General features: G+C 35.4%; 1 long non-coding RNA gene across 1 annotated transcript in view; it reads right to left on the reverse strand.

Annotated features, from left to right (window-relative positions):
• Nucleotides 1-598: 598 nt before the first annotated feature.
• LOC134729261 (uncharacterized) overlaps nucleotides 599-16,335 on the reverse strand; it is a 54,102-nt gene continuing 38,365 nt past the window's right edge. Inside the window, exon 2 of the long non-coding RNA XR_010110169.1 lies at nucleotides 599-933. This is a non-coding gene — a long non-coding RNA (uncharacterized LOC134729261). The remainder of the gene's footprint in view (nucleotides 934-16,335) is intronic.

Here is a 16,335-nt window from a genome sequence, read left to right on the forward strand (position 1 = left end):
CAGAAGTGTTGCTTTCACCTTAGGCACTCTTAAAACTTCAGTTATTTACATCTTAAATAACACATTCAGTTTTTGCAGCTCTACTTTGAGAAAATGAAAGTGGAGTGTAAGGTTAAAATTAAGATATTTTAAAATAAAGTAACATTTACATAAACTGTATTTCACACATGGAAGATCAAACAAATCATCAGAAACAACTCAGCATGAAAATTCATTGTGAATGTCCCAAGAATTCCTTTCCTTTCCTTCCCTTCCCTTCCCTCCCCTCCCCTCCCCTCCTTTCCCTTCCCTTCCCCTCCCCTCCTTCCCCTCCCTTCCCCTCCCTTTCCCTCCTTTCCCCTCCCTTCCCCTCCCCTCTCCTGTTCTTTTTCTTTTCTTACTTTTTCTCTTTTTTTTCTTTTGTTTACATTCAGCTTAAACCTGAGGTATACTTCAGTTATTCAATGTTACTTTTCTCAGGCACTTTCGTTTTTTTTGTCTTCATCAATAACCCCCTCCCCGCTAACAAGCATTCCCCCAAAAACACATACGCTATTCCACATATGCTCTACAGACCAATTTTGTATACGGCCTCCTCTTTTTTTCCACTTCTGTGAAATTCTTTTTTTTTTTTTTTTTTTTTTTTTTTTTGAGACGGAGTCTCGCTCTGTCGTCCAGGCTGGAGTGCAGTGGCGCAATCTCGGCTCGCTGCAAGCTCCACCTCCCGAGTTGACGCCATTCTCCTGCCTCAGTCTCCCAAGTAGCTGGGACTACAGGCGCCTGCCACCACGGCCGGCTAATTTTTTGTATTTTTTAGTAGAGACGGGGTTTCACCGTGTTAGCCAGGATGGTCTCCGTCTCCTGACCTTGTGATCCACCCGCCTCGGCCTCCCTATGGAATTCTTACAGGTGCTTTTGGTAGTTAACTTCAGAGTTCTTGGTCGTCTTTGCAATCTGAAAAGAAGGAGGAAAAATATGATTAAGAGACTAAATGACCACGACCTAAAATGACCTTAAAAAGATCTGAAGTAACCCAAATAAATAAGAACACTTTTCTCATAGTTTAATACTATTTGAATGAGAATTATATTTCAGGCAAAACTGCCAATCATGTACATCATTGGATTATTTGACCCGTGAAAATTTTCTTCTTTCTGAGAACATTTTGATTACTTTATGTATAATGAAAAACAGTTATGTTTTACTTAACGTAGGTTGATTGTCATTTCATCTCTTGGCCCTTATACATTTTCCTCACTAATATCATTTTGTAGAAGTGGCAGATCACTAAAGATTAGCATATTTAACTCATAAGAGAGTTTTGTGGTTTAAAGTATTTAAGTTTTCTAGAATTGTTACATATCCAACTGCCCGCTTTTTCAAATGGCTTAGACTTAGGATGCTTTTCAAGAAATGTTTTCCCTCACAACCCTCAGATTCTTGAGTTCATTTTACAAAATTGCCACTGCATATTTTCTGGCGTAGTTTATGAAAGTATTCCCCTGTTTAAAGGGTAATCCAATCAATTCCCAGGATTCTCCATGAAATGCAAATTGAGTCCAGCTGGCAACCTCTGACTTCAACCTGGTTTTTGTTGTGGCAGTTGTTGGTTTCATTACAAAAATACTCATTCAGAATAATCCAGGTGCTCTATTACACACTGAATGGCTCTCTCATGTAACTTAGATGAATTCTAAATTGAAACATTGTTTATTCTGACATGCCAGAGTAGACATGTTGAACATTTTAGACCCACAAAACTATATTTGTCTAAAGCTGTCCCTTAACTACCCCTCACTTCTTCCTTTGCATTGTCATTGTGTATGTATGTGTGCAAATGACATGTACCTACATTTTTGTAAATTTGTTTATTTTTCTAGGCTGTGAGCTATTCCAGAGCACATACTTTTTATGACTAGCATGTAATGGCACAGAAAATACCTGAGAAAATAATAACTTTACTTTTTTAACAATTTAAATATATAAACTCATTTTAATTGGAAAAGGTAGACAAATGGTAGGCTAAAAATCATTAAATTTAAAAAAATTTGAGTAGCTTTATTAGAATTTATATATGTTTTATAGAAATAAAGTTTTACAAATGATTAGAGATGAGTTTCAGGGTAAATTACACAGAATTTTCTCTAAAAGACTAGACATCACTTCATGTTTGCTATATTCAATACACATCACAGTTAATCGTATTTAATTAAAACATCTTGTAGAGTCATCAAATACTATCCTAAACACCTTCATGAAAGCTTTAGTTTGCATTTTCATTAATATTTTAACTGGTACAAATCAATTGCAGGTGGTGGGATGAAAACTTATTTTAAGAATTCAGAGCTCAACTCCAAACCAAAGAAAACCCAAATGCTGAACACTAACTATCCTGTGTTTTCTGTGTCCCAGGGGATGTAGGAAATGAGGGAATCACAAGAAGAGCCAACTGGAAACTTTGCATAGAAACAATACACACAAAATCCGGGCTAATGTTTTCCTTGGGGTAAATATAATTCATATCTTTCAAAGCATTAAAAGAGTTTTTTGGTTTTTGTTTGTTTGTTTGTTTGTTTTTTGGTAACAACAATCATATTTGAATGCTAACACCCGGGCATTTTTAACAGTTGTGTCTTTCTCTTTTGAAATGTCAGTTATGATAGTGAATGTGCTCTCACAGAATAAGATGGTGGTGAAAAATATATTCAGTGTCCCCAATTAATGGAGACACAAATTAATCATCAGTTATCAGTATGGATCTTTTAAGTTCATGGAAATGCATATTCTGCACTTGGAAAATAATAATTCTTGAAATTCTTGAAATGTGTAGCAGTTCTAGGTAATTGCATTTTTGGATTCAATTATTTGAAGAAGGATAAATAAAATTTTAGAAATTTTATTGAAGAATAATTCTGTGAGCCATCTTTTCTTTTCTTTTTCTGGGGCAGTAATAGTATAGTGCACTTTATATGCATTAGTCAAATATCTGTTCTTTTTAATAATATGAAACATGGCTAATGTCTTGAAAAATACTCATGTGAAAAAACCCTCAACTCTTTCAGAAAGAGGTTGACATATACACACAATGTGCATATGATACATTTACTTATTTATTCAAGAATACTTATTAAATGCTAATTCCAGGCCAGTGATTATTGTAATTACTCAACAGACAGAGAGGTTCTCTGCTTCTGAGGAGTTTACAATCTGGTGTGCAAGACTGTGTGGTGGAGATAATCTGTGATTTATCTGTTTTTGCTGAAACTGCAAAACAATCAGCTTCTGGATGCCAAGCATCTCCTCACACCATCTCCCCAGGCCTTGCTGTAGGCATACACCTAGCTAGCCTTTCTAAAAATATATTTTAATTGATCTATGTTAAAAAAATCTTTAGTTTATTTCTTTCATGAACTGACCAAAATCCAAACATTGTTATTCTGGATTTAAGACCTTTTCAAATCTCATTACAACTTACCTGTCCTCTGACTACCTTCCTTTCCAGCCTGTTACCTACATCCCTTCCTTTATAGTACATACCACCATCAGACATTACTTTATTTATCAGAATGAGGCTTTTAAGGGCATAGTCTTGGTTTATGTTTTTCTTCTCACCACTTCCCAGTAACTAGGACAGGATTAGACAGTTAGGTAAGGCTCTATCAATATGCCACAACTAAAACTTACCCTCCAGGTGGCTAACTGTTGTTTTTGAAAGTACTTTATACGTTTCCATCTGAACTTTGTGTACATTCTGTCTGCCTGGAAAGCATTTCCAGCAATTCTCACCTCGTTGTTTGTAGTGAATTGTTCAAACTCCTTGTCTGCTTTCTATCTCCTGCCTGTACACTGACTGATACAGGTGGGTAATGAAGATTTTTCCTCAAAAACGATGGTTTTCAAGATTGGATTAAGTGGAGATAAGGTTTGTTATCTAACTCGTATAGCTATTTCTTATTAAATAGTGTTTCTCTTGCACGTTTTTACTCAGAAACTCTCACCAAACAAAAACCCTTCCTTCATTTTTTTTGTGTGATCATACCTGATCAAACTTATCAGTCTCATATATAAGTTGGGTTTCAATGGTCAGTTATAGAACAGTGACATGTCACTCAGAATCCACCTTATTCTCTAGAACCCTGTTGTGGTCAATTGATAGGTGTGTATAACAATCCACAAAAATATGTCTAATCCACTGTGTGCCTGACATAAAGTTCTATACCAATGGGATGCTAGCATTTAACCAGCATGCTTCAAAAATTTATCACTAGGAAGAGTTAAGAACTCCTGCTTCAGGGATCAGAAACAAGTCCACCACCTGTACTTTTGGTGGTGGCAAAGGATATTCCATTCTCTTCCATGTCAGGCTAATCTTGACTTAATGTAACCCCCCTGGGGTGAATTCCATGCACACTTCTAGACCGTTTGTGTGTCTGTTTTTTCTTGGAGCTGTTGGGTGCTGCCACTCTCTTATGTTCCGTGGGTCTCTGGGCTGCATGGTGGTCGTGGTGAGGGTGGATGGGCGGCAGGTCATGGGGAGCCCCCGGCCTGTTGTTTCAATACCAGAGCAATGGATGATGTGCTCTCGCTGTAGCCACACCACCTTTTAATTTAGGACATTTAGACATCTAAGTCACCTTGTGGGCCTTCCTCTAATTTTCTCAGCATCTTTCTTGTTCATGCTTCCCACAGCTGTGAAAGTGGCCATAAATTTCCACAGTTTCCACCTCTCTTCTGAGCTAGGGGTTCCCTTTCCCTCTTTTATTAGATAACTACCTCTTACCAGGCTCTGTGCCAGTAGAGGAGAAGCAGTTTGCAGGGGAGAAGCAGCGTGCAGGGGAGAAGCGAGCAGGAAAGAAGCAGTGTGCAGGGAAGACACGATGTGCGACAGTAACTTTTGGTGAATCAATTCCCGGGAGCTCTTTTTAGAACCATTTCTGATTTTTTAAACCTTCACTCTCAATCCTGTTGTCACTAGACTTCCAAACTATATGTTAGAAGTGGCAGGTTTTTTAATATATTTTTTTTTTCCTGTAGTAGACTAAGAAAGAGGCAGTGTCACTTGTTAATCCTGAGCCCACCCAACAAAACACAGCACGCTCACTTCATTCCTTTTCTCCACACGCCCTGATATCAAATGAGGTGAAGATTGAGGCTCAAGCAGATTCTGACATTGGCTGGAACCTTCTTAGAACTCTTTTTCAAATAAAATTATGATGTTTTTTGAGCCCCATTAATTAATGCATTGTGAAAAGATATTTGTTCAGGTTAGTTCTGCTTAAGAACTTCTTTTAGAGTTTTACATCTTGGAATCAACAGACTGGAGAGAGGACTTTATAAATTGTAATGTAGCATGGACATTATCCTTTAGTTAATAAACTAGTTTTATTTTTAAAAATTTTTTATATTGCATTCATACCAAAGAGCTGATGGTTATTTTTATTAAGAATTGCTTAGGACGAGATGAAAAGCACAGATAATGGAATTCTTGACACGAGTTGATGCCAGTAAAGGGAGAGCATGTAAAACACCCAAGAGGAAGTTCTTCTGTAGAGAGAAGTTTTATTTTTAACATCATATTTACAGCTGGCAGAAGATTAATAGTAAATAACTGTCAACCAAGCTAGGATGAAAATGCACCACTAAGGAGGCAAAATACCATATGTCTTCCAATATTCAGGAACTATAATGACATTAGAAGAGTGATTAAGGTGCCACCACACAGCATCCAGGTGTAACATGGCATATGGTACACTTCCTGGCTCACTGTGCATCTCAATGTTCTTGTAGCTAAATAAACTTTTATTGCCACTTTTATGTATGTCTAAATATGGATTTATTGTTTAAGTAAACTTTCAGTATTATAATGAATCCATTACTACTTATTTCATTACTGACCATTACAATGAAATTATTTTAAAGGATGGACATAAAAAGATATGAATAAATGTTTAAAAGTAATCCTAATAGCTAAAATTATTTGAACTTTTTCTGTTAGTCACTATTCTAATTGCTGTAAAAGTATAAACACGCTGGTCCACAGCTATATTTAATAAGTAAAAGAGTTAAAATTCAAATTCTGATATTCCTCCTTATAAAGACCATGATCTTTCTATTGCTGTTCTCGTGCTAGAGTTCTCACCAGATCTGGTTGTTTAAAAGCCTGTGGCACCTCCCCACTCTCACTTTCTTCCTCCTGCTTTGGCAGTGTAAGACTTGCTGTTTCCCCTTTGCCTTCTGCCATGATTGTAAGTTTTCTGAGGCCTTCCCAGAAGCAGAAGCTGCTATGCTTCCTGTACAACCTGCAGAACCATCAGCAAATTAAACCTCTTCTTTTTATAAATTATTCAATCTCAGGTATTTCTTTATAGCAATGCAAGAACAGACTAACATATATTACTCTAATCGGGTAAATTATTTTGTTTAGACAAAAATGCAACTAAATTGTTACAATTAAATTAATTTATATTAGTAAAATAGTTCTTTGATTGCATTTCTAATTAATTTACCTTGACTGCAGAGAAAAGCCCTTATCTTTTTTCCAGTGTTTTCACTTTTTGATGCAAATTTGAGCTTTGTTTACTCTATAAGAGTGATTAAAATATACATAAAGCCAACTTTGGGAATATGTGAATAATTTCTCCCTGCATGTCTTCTGAAAATGACATTTTTTTTTATTTTGAGCAGCAGAATTATGCCTCACCATGTGGCCTTATTTGAGATTATATTATTAAATGTAGCATGGGAGATGAAATATAAAGTGGAGCTTGTATGATTTCTAACCTCCCTTCTGATAAAAGCAGCAGGGAGCTATTGAGCAATCTTATTTTAAAGTATATGTTTGCAGGGGAAATAAGACTTCAATCCTCTCTCTCTATAGGCCAACTCTACATAGGCAAGCAGATAGATTGTATCAGTTTTATCACTGTAGTTTTTTTTCCAATTTATAGAATTGCACTCTGTTATAGTCATACATAATAAATCAGAGAGCTCTCCTTAGAAACATTTTCCATGGATCCTTATGTTTTTTTCCGCTAGGTTAGAAGCATGCTTTTTATAATTCTTGAAATAGTACTATTTAAGAGAATAACATAACCTTGCCTCTGAATATGCACATGATTATTTGATTTTAAGATAAGGATATGCATTGGATTAAGTATTAGCATGCATTTGAATGTATTATTAGACATGTATTGATCACTAATTTGTCACTATTATTCAGTGTAACATACTCAGCTTGTGTCTAAAGGTATATTGGTTTGATTTTAAGATTTTCAAAGAATTTTATTGACCCTGTACCATTCACAGATCTTTTAGAAAGCGTAAGGAATTTTGATAGATAACAAACATATTTTTTTCAAAGATGAGCGAAGGCAGAGCTGATTTAAAATAAAATACAACTGCTTGTTGCTGCTTTACTTTGTAGAAGGTACAATTGGACATAAATGTCCCTAATTAGTAGCTATAAATCTCTGCTTCTGTTACGATAATGTCTTAATATCATCTTTTTTGTTTTAATTGTAATTGCACAGATAAAAACACATAGAGACTAATATAGCAGACAGCCATATAATGATAACCCTAATTTAACCACTATAATGTATACTCTCATATATTTTCATCTATTAGGAAAAGTTTGCCAAGATCGTGTCACTGCACTCCAACCTGGGTGGCAGAATGAGACTCTGTCTCAAGAAAAACAAAAACAAACAAACAAAAAATGAAAGAAAAGAAAAACAGAAAAGCTTTGCAGATGTACTGCAGAGATTCCCACCCAATTATTTTGATTTCCATCTTATGTCTTCTCTCTTTTGCCTGAGATGCTGAGTGAATATGTTTCTCTCCATTTGGGATTTTATACGTATTTTACAAACATGCTTTCCTAAAAAAATACATGTTGTTACTGGTACTTATATAGGCACTAGCAAACAGGTACTGCCCAATTTTTGCAACATATTGGTATTCACTTAAAATTGTATATTTGAAGTTAACTGATTTAGATAAGTGCACTTTTTCTTTCTCTTTCTTTTTGTTTAATCCATTGTTTGACCATACCAAATGTATTTATCTATTCTTCCATCGATGAATGTTTGAATTTTCTCTACATTTTTGCTACTAAAAACAATGCTGGTTAAAGTTATTTGTGCAGCTTAAAACAGGCTAAGCCATTTTCTCAAGGGTATGTTTTTTCTTTTCTCCTTTGTGTTTTTTGTTTTGGTTTGGTTTTTGAGACATATTCTCACTCTGTCACCCAGACCAGAGTGCAAAGGCACAACCATGGCTCAAGTAGCCTCGACCTCCTGTGCCCAAGAGATCCTCCCCACTCAGCCTCCCTAGTAGCTGAGACTACAGGCACATACTACTACGCATGGCTGACTTTTGTATTTTTTTTGTACAGATGAGATTTCACCATGTTGCTCAAGGGGTAAGTTTTTTTCCAATTCTGAAATTCCTGGGTTATAAACTTATCACTTTCTGCTTCTAAAGCTTCTAAGTCTTATGATAAAGAGGTATGCAACTTTGACCTTCATAGTATAGTCTCTTCTGTGCCATTAACAAATAAATAAATGAATAGTGAATTCCTAAAAACCTCCTAGTAGAAAGATTATAACTTTTTCAGGTAAATTATAAATTGTTCCATTCTGTGACTGCAGTGAAGGCTATTTCTCCTTTAAAAATTTCCTTTCCTCTTGACTCATAAATGAATAAAAACTAGTTAGGTTTGTTGAAGTGTAATGGACCCAACCTGCAATCTAACTAATGAGAATTTTGTTGCTGTTTTTAATATTGCAATGCTCCTAATGCTTCTTTCTGACATGACTTTTACAAGCAGTTGCTTTACTCTGCTTACCCTACATGGGTAAAAGATGAAAAAAAAAATACAAAGAGGAGAAAACAGAAACAGGTTTTTCTAAGATTCGGTTTCCATCTACCAAAAATTGTTTGGACCCTTTACCTGAATACGTGAGCAAGTTTGACATGTGAGAGTTAGACCTGTCTAAATTATGCCTAATATCTTCAATAAATGATGTTTTGAGCTATAACATTTAAAAGTGTAAGATATAAATAACTGATTTGAAAATTAAATGTTTTTGATGATTAAAATCCTGAAAAGACATTGAATACATGATAAATAACAGTATCACTTTTACCAAATTATGTTTTATGTATTTTTCTGTCTCAATAAATATCATGCTAGTAAAGAATTCCAGAATAGTGTTCATAACAGTTATTTATTTGCCCATTCCATTGTCACATATAGCTTATATTTATGCCTAACAATTAAAAAAAAAAGACAAGCATTTGAGATGGTTAATTTTATGTGTCAACATGACTAGGCTGTTTGGTCAAACACAGTCTAGATGTTGCTGAGAAGGTATTTTTTAGACACAATTAGCATGTAAATCAGTAGACTTTGAGCAAAGCAAACTACCCTCCAAAATGTGGGTGAGCCTCATTCAATCAGTTAAAAAATGTAAGAGGTAAAAACGGAAGTTTCCTGAGCAAGAATCAATTCTGCCTCAAGACTACAGCATGGAAACCCTGCCCAAGCTTTCAGCCTGTGGATTTATGACTCAGGATTGTAACATCAACTCTTTCCTGAATTTCCAGTATGTTGGTCTGCTTGCTTAATAAGAAAATTCCTTTAAAATTTCTGTCCCTCTCTCTCTGCGTATATATTTGTGTGTGTGCACACAAACAACATGGCACTGTTCAGAAACAGACACATACAAAAATAGGCCAATAGAACATAATAGAAAACCTGGAAAGAAAGCCACACATCTACAACCATCTGATCTTCAATGAAGCTGACAAAAGTAAGCAATGGGGAAAGACTCTGCAGTCACTAAATGACGCTGTGATAACTGGCTAGCCATACGCAGAAGAATGAAACTGGACCCCTACCTCACACCATGTACAAAAATTTACAAATGATAGATTAACTATTTAAATCTAAGACCTCAAACTGTAAGAATCTTAGAATATAACCTAGGAAATACTATTCTGGAGATCAACCCTGGCAAAGAATTTATGACGAAGTCCTCCAAAGCAAGTATAACAAAAACAAAAATTAACAAGCGGGGCCTAATTAAACTAAAGAGCTTTTGCACAGCAAAAAAAAACAAAAACAAAAACAACAACAACAACAAAAAACACTATCACAGAGTAAATAGACAATGCACAGAATGGGGGAAAATATTTGCAAACTCTGCATCTGACAAATGTCTAATATTCAGAATCTATAAGGAACTTAACAAGCAAAAAAACATATAACCCCATTAAAAAGTGGGCAAAAGACATGAACAGACATTTCTCAAGAGCAGACATAAGGTGGTCAGCAGACATGAAAAAATGTTCAACATCTCTAATGATCAGAGAAATGCAAATCAAAACCACAATGAGATAGCATCTCACAGCAATCAGAATGGCTATTATTAAAAAGACAAAAAAATAACTAACAGATGTTGGTGAGGCTGCAGAGAAAAGGGAACACTTATACACTTTTGTTTGGAATTTACATTAGTTCAGTCACTGTGGAAAGCAGTTCAGCGTTTTCTCAAAGAACTTAAAACAGAACTACCATTTGACCTAGCAATCCCATTACTTGGTATACACCCAAAGGAAAATAGATCATTATACCAAAGGACACATGCACTTGTAGAGTCATCGCTGCACTATTCACAATAGCAAAGGCATGGAATTAAACTAGGTGCCCACTAACAGTGGATTGGATAAATAAAATGTGGTACATGTACACCATGGAATACTATGCAGCTATAAAAATAAATGAAATCACACCCTTTGCATAAATATGGATGCAGCTGAAGGTTATTATCCTAAGCAAATGAGCAGGAACAGAAAATGAAATACCTCATGTTCTCACTTATAAGTGGAAGCTAATCATTGGGTACGTATAGACATGAAGAGGGAAACAATAGACTCTGAGGACTAATAGAAGGATAAGAGGGGAGAGAGGGGAGGGTTGAAAAATGACCTATCAGTACTATTCTCACTACTTGGATTATAGGGCCATGCAGCATTGTGCAGTATATCCATGCAACTAACCTGTTTATATATTCCCGGAATCTAAAATAAAAACAAAAATTATTTTTATAATGTTATTATTTAGTAGCACAGATTGTTTTGATTAGGCAACAAACCAAGCCAGAAGTTTCAAGTTATTATCCATATTTTAACTGTGCTGACACATCTGGTACTTCAGCAACTGCATTTCAATTTACTAAATCAATCCCGTTCCTAGATATCTTTAAAAATGAAATTAAAATACCCAGATTTGCACATTAATTAATGCTCATCTAGGGATTACAATATGTATCCTTAAATTTTCACATTCTACGTATAGTTAACATTGTATCACTTTCTAAGAGATGCAAGAACTTTGCAACCATGACGTTCTATTTATGTTTTTATGATATGGTTCTCATATATGATACATCTGCATGTGCCAAAGCCCCACAATACAATGCCATAATTTTTCTTTAAACTGTCTATATAGGCTAAATAAACTAAGAGACTTAAAAAGATTTTAGATGTATAATAATATATATATAATCACATATTTGCCATTTTGAGCATAGCTCAATGTCCAAGTTTATTATTTAGCTATGGCTATTTTATGAATGTTTGTTCCCTCTGAAACTCATGCGAAAACTTAATCTCCAATGTAACAGTATTTAGAGGTCAGGCCTTTAAGAAGTGATGGGTCATTACGGCTCTGCTCTCATTAATGGATTAACACATTTCATAGATTAATGGACTAATGGGTTATCACGGGAGTGGGTTAGTTATCACGAGAGTGGTTCATTATAAAAGCCATTTTGGCTCTCAGTGTACCCCTCCTAGCCTGTGATGCCCTCTGCCATGTTATGACACAGCACAAGGCTCTCACCAGGGGCCGACCAGACATGGCCCCTCAACGTTGGAATGCCCAGCCTCCAGAACTATAAAATATAAATTTATTTTCTTTATAAATTATCCAGCCTCAGGGACTCAGAGCCATGGAAAACAGACTAAGATAGCTATAGAATAAATACTTTATTTTTGCTTTTCTTGACAATGATTTGTCATATTTGTGTATCTGGCAATGTCTTAATTTCACCTTCATTTAAAGAATATTTTCAGCACATATAGAATCCCATGTTGACAATCCTCTTTATTTTTCTTTCAGTATGTTAAAAAATGTAGTTACATTGCCTACTGGCTTCCATTTATTTTCATAATAAGTTTGCAATAATTTGTATGCCTGCCCTCTATGTTTTTCTCTACTATTACAAAGACCAGTATCGCTGGTGTTCAGTAGTTTGACCGAAATGTTGCTAGGTGTGAGTTTGTGTTGCGGGGCGGGAGACACTAGAGTTATTCTACTTGAGTTCTGCTGAGCTTCTTGAATATATGTGTTTTTCATTCACCAAATTCTGGAAATCTTTGCACATATTCTGTCAATTTTTTTTTCTGATTAACTTTCTTACTTTAGTATGTGACTAGTTTACATACGTGTTAGATGTATTGATATTGCTCCACAAGTCTGTGATGCTCTGTTCATGTTTCACTCTGTTTCCAGTTGGATGTGATGATAATGACAATATAGCTTTCAGTTTTCAACTGTTTCTTATGTGATTTCAGAACTGCTGTTAACTTTAGCAGTTTTTTTCAGATACATAATTTTTCAGTTCTATTATAAAATATCTATATTTCATTTTAATACTTCCCATTTCTCTTCTGAGTTTTCCTATATTTTCATGCACTTTATGCATCTTTTTCTTTACACCCGTAAGTATAGTTACAATATGACCACGTTATAGAAACTTGTGTCTGCTAATTCCACTATCGGCATCCTCTTATGGTTGGTCTTGCTTGTTTGTTCTCTTGAGTATAAGTCTTCTATTCCTGGTGCTCTTATGATTAGTGATTTTGAATTCTATTGTGAACATTGTGAATGACACATGATAGAAACTCTGAATAAAGTTCTTTTATTCTGAAGGAAAGGCTTATCAAAGTACTGCTTAAATTTTAGCCGGAAGTTAACTTGCTGTAACACAAATTTAAATTTCTAGGCCTTCAGAAAGTAGCATCTGAAGTCTCTTCACGTTTTCTTTGGCCTCATTCTAATAAGCACATGTGCAGTTCAAGGGTCAGCCAGAGAATTGGGCAGATTTTATGTACGGAATTTGAGCACCCACTTAGTGGCTGCTTTCCAGAATATTCTAAGCTGTTTTGCTCATGACAAACCCTGTCCTTTGTGTTTCTCAGCCAGCAAAATGATTTCCAGAATATTCTAAGCTGCTGTGTTCATGAAAAACCCTGTCCTTTGTATTTCTCAGCCTGCAAAATGATTGGTTTCTATCAGATTTCAGTCCTTCACAGTGCTGCCCTGGGCCTGCCGTCAGGTGGAAAACCTTAACAACCGTAAAAGATCTCAGTGTCACATTTTCCAGTTGTGGACCCTTCTCCACTTTCTGCCCAACTTTGATCACTCTCCGTTGCCTTTGTGCGGATAGCTGGTGTGCGTGTGTGTGTATGTGTGTGTGTTTGTGTGTGTGTGTTTGCATTTCATTTTATTCAGAGTATTAGTTTGGTGCAAACGTAATTGCGGTGTTCACCGTTACTTTTAATGGCGAACACTGCAATTACTTTTGCATCAACCTAAATATATAGTTGTTACCTGCAAAAGAGTTAGTTGTTTATAAGGCATTCCACTATTACTGGAAATCTAGCGGAAGCTGTTTATTATGCAGATTATTGTAGCCTTTCTTGCTGCTTCTAGTTTTCCTATCCTTATGTTACTAAGTTCCGCAAATCAAAAGAAAATCTGGTTGCTAACCAGCAAGGAAGAATCGCTTCTCCTCAGGTGAAGACTGCAAGCATTTTGCTCACCATTTTATTTTATCTTTCTCATAAAGTTATATCAAATCCCACATAACATCTCTTAATCAGCCATATGAACTCAGGCTCACCAATTTGTAATTATAGAATAAAAGTAAATGATTTTAAACTTGATTTTATAAGTTCCAACAGACACATACTTTTTAAAAATTAGCTCCCTTAAATATCCCTGAGTAATTTCAGAGGTTTCTAGAACACTGCATCGCCTGGGTTCCTAGAATTTCTTCTGGACGCTGTGCTGCTTTTCAGATTGTGACTCTAATGTAATTGCAGCTCTCTTTTCTGCTGATAGCTCCTGCTAGGAACTGAATGTTTGTGTTCCTCCAAAATTCATGTAATGTAATGAAAATGTATGCATTCCCCATGGGATGGTATTTGGAGACGAAACTTTGGGAGGTAATTCTATTTAGATGAAGTCATGATTGTGAGGTCCTAATAATGTCATTGTTGCTCTTATAAGAAGGGACACTAGGTCATTCATTCTCATTCTCTCTTTATCTTCTCTCTCTCTCTCTCTTTCTCTCTCTCCTCCCACACCCACCACTTTCTGCCATGGGAGGATATAGCAAGAAGGCAGGCGTCTCTAAGCCAGGAACAGGGTCCTCACTGGGGACCTGAATCAGTGAGCTTACTGGTGTTGGACTCCTCACGCAAACTGTGCGAAACAAATTCCTGTTGTTTAAGTTACCTGGTCTATGGGATTTTGTTATGACAGCCTGAGCTGACTAAGACAACTCCTTCAGCCTCAGAGAGAGGCCTGGAACTAGGGAAAAGCAACTGAAGTATTTGCTTCAGTTATAGAATTTAAGAATGAGCCCAAATCTCAGTAATCTATGTAAATAAGATGTTACTACCACATTTTAAAAATATATTAAAATTAATACAAAAATCATTGATAAATATTATAAATATATATAAAGAAAAGATCATTCACAGTGCCAGGCTGAGCCATACCGGAGCTTGTGGCAAAAGGAAAAATGTATATTCCTATTGCAGTTTTTACATACCTTTTTAAAAAAAAATTTTATAATGGCTTTTTGAGATATAATTCACATATCATGCAATTTACCCATCTAAAGTGTACAATTCAATTTGCAGATATGTGTGGCATCCCCTCAGTCAATTTTAAAATATGTTCCAAAGAAACCTCACACCCTTTAGCTAGCATCCTCTAATCCCCCTATTTCCCACAGTCCAAAGCAACCAGGAACCTGCTTGCTGTCTCTCTAGATATGCCTACTATGGACCTTTCATATAAATGGGATCACATGATATACAATCATTTGTGGTGAGCATCTTTCAGTTAGTACAATATTTTCAAAATAAATACTTATTGTAGCATGAATCAGCACTTTTTTCCTTTTTAAGCCAAGAAATTTTCCATTGTATAGGTATACCATATTTTGTTTATCCATTCATCATTTGATGGGCATTTGGGTTAGTTCTACCTTTTGGCTATTATAAATACTGCTGCTGTAAATATTAATGTAAATGTTTTTTTTTTGTTTGTTTTTTTGTTTCTGTGGACAGATGTTTTCAATTCTCTTAGGTTTACTTAGTGTTGAATTAATTGCTGGGTCACATGGAAACTGTTTAACTAATGGAGAAAATACAAACTTCTATGAAGTGGTATAATTTTATATTCCCACCAGCAGTGTATGACTGTTTTAATTTCTTCACATTCTTGCCAACAGCTGTTAATACCTTACTTTTAAAAATTATTATAATTATCCTAGTAAATGGAAAGTGGTATTACATTCTGGTTTTAGTTTTGTATTTTCCCGATGACTAATGATGTCAAGCATCTTTTAAAGTGCTTAATGGGTATTTATGTAGCTTCTTTGGAGAAATCTCTTTTCATACCCTGAGCCACGGGGTTTGTTTCTGTTTTCATTTTGTCTTTGTATTATTCACTGGTAAGATTTCTTTATATATCCTTTATATGTGTCTCTTATCAGATACATGATTTGCAAATATGTTCTCTCCTGTGAGTTTTCATTTTCTTGACAGTGTCCTTTCGAGCTCCTTGTAAAGAAAATCTAGAAACAAATTCTCTCAATTTTTTCTTTATATGGGGATGTCTAATTTCACCTTTATTTTTGAAAGATAGTTTGCTGGATACAGAATTGTTGGTTGCTAGGTTTTTTGTTCCTTTGAGCGCATAGAATGTTAGTCCACACTCTTCTGGCCTTCATTATTTCTGATGAGAAGTGAGCTGCTAATCGTATGTGGTTCCTTTGTAAGTGGTGGGTTATTTTTCTCTTGCTACTTTGAATATTTTCTCTTTGACTTTCAGCTTTACTATGATACGTCTATTTTTGGATTTTTGCATTTTTTCTCTAGTAATTTGCTGAGATTCCTAATTTGTAGATGGTTTTACAATAGTTTGGGAAGTTTCCAGGCATTATTTCATTTTTCTTTCTGCTTCTTTCTCTCACTTTTCCTTCTACTATT

The sequence above is a fragment of the Pan paniscus genome, chromosome 17, assembly GCF_029289425.2.
Source record: "Pan paniscus chromosome 17, NHGRI_mPanPan1-v2.0_pri, whole genome shotgun sequence".
Taxonomy (NCBI): Eukaryota; Metazoa; Chordata; class Mammalia; order Primates; family Hominidae; genus Pan; species Pan paniscus.